The following is a 4,206-nucleotide window of genomic DNA, read 5'->3' as shown; positions in this document are numbered from 1 at the left end:
TAATGGCACCGTGCAGTTTGGCCAGGCCACATGAATACCAGTTGCCATTCAGTTATTTCTGACTCATTGGAACCCCGGGTCCAAGTAGAACTGAGCCCCACTGGGTTTTCAATGACTGAGTTTTCAGGAGAGGGCAAAAACTTCCTTCAGAGCTGCCTCTGAGTTGATACCAAACCCCCATGGGGCCTAAGCATTTGCATCACCCTGGGGACTACGCTGGGTCTTAGGTTGGGTGCATACTTTGATAACGGGGGTCTTAAACAATGGGGTGACAGTGAACTTTGGGAGAGAGAGTGCCCAGGAAGGAGAAGAGTTTGGGGGAGCAGAAGCATCTTTGTCAGGTCATCAGATGCAGGCTAGGGCATGAAGAGGAGCCCAGGACTGCCAGCTCGCCTGGTGACACGGTGGGTTATACGTTGAGCTGCTACCCACAGGGTCAGCCGTTCAAACCCACAGCCAATCCACAGGAGAGAGGCGAAGCTGTCTGCTCCCACAATGACTTATAGTCTCGGCAACCCTCCGTAGGGAATCTAATCTACTGGATGGCAGTGGACACAGGTAGCTTGTGGGAAAATGCAATGAAAAGAGAATGGAATTTGTTCAGAACTTTCTGAAGGCCCCTCGAGCCCTTATATTGATGCAAATTAGGGAGTTCTCTTTCTTTCATATACTCCGCAAGGCTTCCTGGTATGGCCAGGACAGCTGGGTGTTGTGAGGGCTGAGGGCACGTCCCGGACTCCCCTGGACTCAGGGCTGGGTTGGTCTGCAGGCAGGATGCACTGGCGTGGGTGGCTGTCAGCCTGTTTGGGGGACAAAGTGATCTGGCTTCAGAACAGTCTTCCCCACACGAGCCCAGGGCAGTCACCCCCGTAATTGGCATAACTGGTTTTCCTGCAGATGAGAGGAGGCCAGACGAGGTCCAGACAGCTCCGCATCACACCCCGGCATCAGGAGCGCAGTAGCTCGCCTCTCCCTTTATTGGATCAAAGTCTTCCATCAAGCTGTCTGGGACTGTCTTATTCAATTAAATTTTTTAATCCAATTTGGCCCATGCATTCATCTTCTTTGAAATCTGAGGGACGACAGCATCCGATACAAATTGAAGAGTAAATGGCCGAATTAGCTTTCAGAGAGGATTTGAGGAGACGGCCTCTTCCCAGAAGCCACCGCGCTCAGTGGAGGCAGCTGGAAGCTTGCAGGGAGGGTCGGGGTGGGGTTTCCCCGGTCACTGAGGGGGCAGGGGGGAGTCGTATCACCCCTTACCTTGGGCTCTTGGAGGGGCACCCTGCACAGCCGCTGAGGCCAGAGACCGTGGGATCAGACCTGATTGTGTGATGCTCGGGGAGTGTTGCAGCTCTGCCTCAGTTTCCCCCTCTATAAGATGACCATGAGGGCTGGCGAGGACCCTCCTTCTTGGGTTGTTGTGAGCACACAGCTCATCAAATGTGCCCAGCACACCCGCTGCGGGCTCTGCGTGTCCGTTTATGTTACACCCACCCATGTGGGGGACCATGCCGCATGCCCAGTCCCCCGGCAAAACCAGCACCACCCCAACAGGCATTTCTTAGGTTGCTTTACCCCAGAGACTGGTCTGGCTCCCCACCGGAGGGGACGTAGGCTGGAAGAGGGGCACTTGGCCCATGCCCACTGTAGGAACCACAAAGGGAATTGCAAGGAACTTTTGGTCTAGAGAAAGGATTTTTTCGTTAGACACTGTCTTGTTTTTCCTCCGAAATTTCAATCTAATGCCCAGGTGGTCTGAGTGTCAACCATGTCCTGTTTGTTTTTTCTACAACCTTGTGACTAAGACAAGACAACCAAACCCAACCAGCTGCCACTGAGTTGGTTGTACTTCTAAGTGGCCCTGTGTGTGTCAGAGTAGAACTGTGGTCCCCAGGGGTTTTCAGGACTGGGCCTGTGGGAAGCAGGCAGCCAGGCCTTGCTTCGGAGGCACCTCTGGGTTGATTTGAACCAGCTGCCTTTGGTTAGTAGTCGGCTGCTGAACTGACTATGGCCCTGTAGGGGCCCAGAGTGGAGACTGCAGGGCCGATAAGAAAGACACAGCATAGCAGAGCATGGGGATAAGACAGGGCTTGGGAGGGGTCTGCCTGGCTTCAGATCTCAACAGCCCCTCTCTCAGATCCCAGGACCAAAGTCCCTTCCTCACGTCTCCATTTGCTCATCTGTTAATGAGGACAATGAGGGCGAGGGCATCGATGGTGATACTGTTCTAACAATCCTCTCGGGGTTGTTTGAGGGTTAAATGGGTTAGTATACAGAAAGTGCTTAGAGCTGTCGTGGTAGTTACGTAATCTAGTGTCAACTTGAGGATATTAAGAGTGAAGGGGTGGAGTTGAGCCTGTCAATCAGGTCGCAGCTTGATGACCTCATTTGGAGCTGCTAAGGAGATAAACAGCACACTGGAAACCAGATCGACTCTCTCTCTGCTACACATTCCTGACGGCAATGAGTCAGATGGAGCTATGCTGATGGAGCCAGAGTCCTGGAGTTGGAGGAGCCTCGTGGAGACCCACATCAGCACTGAGATGCTTCCACTGCCACTGGATCCACAAGATTTTCCACCCACTGGCCTCTGATATTCCTGCATTTGGCATCATTGTATGTGTTGCATGTGTCTGAAAAGGAATTTATAGACTGGTATTGGACCGATGGGCTAATATCGGACTTATGCACTTACTTGATCTGGACTGGGCTGGATGTTTTCTCAATACACAATTGCTTATGTATCTAAAACTCTTTCTGATACACATGTGTGTCTATGAATTTGTTTCTCTAGTCTACCCGGACTGACACAGCTGTGCATGGCAATAAGGCTTAATAAATATGAGTTAAAAATAGTGGTAAATAACGAATAGGGTCAAGCTCTGTACAGTCCCATGGGTATGTACAAAGGGGCTCCAGAGAGTTCACGGAAAAAGGGAATAAAAAGATAATGGAATTTCCCCATGGAGTCTATAAAGTGCCCTCATGTATTACACTTGAACCTGGCAGTAACCCTGATGGGCTTTTGCCAAAGTCCCGTGGCTACAGCAGCCTTTAGTCTCAGGGCCAGGGGAGGGATCCCCCATGAGCAAGTATAAAAGGTCCAACCTCCCCCATATAAGGATACACACAGGGCTCTAGTTTACTGAGCACCTAGTTACTGAGCTAAGTGAATTCTCTCATTTAATCTTCAGTGCAAGATTGCTTAATGTCACATAGGGAAATGAGGCTCAGAGTACTCCAGCCCCAAGTCCCCGGCCCCCTGGGTCCTCAGAATGGTTGATCCCATGGCCCTGACCTTCAACTTCTGGGGTGAATATGTGCTCTGTCCCACTCATTATAAGAAGCTGAGGAACAAGAAATAAGTGGGGCTTTGAGGGGAAACACAGTGAGGGAAGCAGGTCCCAGAGTGGCGATGCCCAGGAGGGGCTAACAGGGAACTTCTCGATGTGTCATCTTGCTGTCCGAGAGTGTTTGTAGGGAGCGGTCTGACAGGAAGATTATCCGGAGGTGTTTGGTCGGCTGTCACTTGTCTGGGCATCTGGATGCGTCTCCTCCATCAAGATGTCTGCGTATGACCTTCACGCTCCAGACCCAAAGGTTTCCTCTGCAGCGTTGGTTGCATTTCAATTTCACTGCACTGGGTGTGTGTGAAACACACACGGGCCTGACGGGCTTCAAATCTGGCTGAATCACTGTGGGCTGATGACTTCACCTCTCTGGGCCTTATGCTGTCACCCGCACAATGAGAATATTCTTTCTCTTTCAGGGGCCTGTGAATGGAGAGAGCTGCATGCATTGCCTGCCTGGCACAAGGGGTGCTTCTTACTTATTATTTCTGGTTGCTCCCTGTCCCTTCGAAGTGGGCTATTTATTTCTTGGGCCATCAGTAGAACCCATAGAGCTCTCGGACACAAGTGGCCTGGGACTCATTTTTGAGCATGTTGGGGCCTTAGTTTTCTCACCTGTAAAATGGGGGATAATAATAATGACAAGCTGCTACTGACTGAAAGAGTGGAGACAGCACATCGAACCCATGATAATCACTTGCATTCGTTTTCTATTCTTATTCCTTCCTGCTCCCTGAAGCTGGGTTTCCTCCTCCGGAAGACTATGACAAGATTCATAGGAGGCAGTAGGACTGGGAGACTCACAGAGTCCTTCTGTCCCCTGTCTTGTTTGGCCTTCATAGCAGCTCTGAGA

Source organism: Echinops telfairi, unplaced genomic scaffold (genome assembly GCF_000313985.2).
Source record: "Echinops telfairi isolate 266 unplaced genomic scaffold, ASM31398v2 ScPeMD7_5;HRSCAF=22, whole genome shotgun sequence".
Taxonomy (NCBI): Eukaryota; Metazoa; Chordata; class Mammalia; order Afrosoricida; family Tenrecidae; genus Echinops; species Echinops telfairi.
This window is presented reverse-complemented; position numbering follows the sequence as displayed.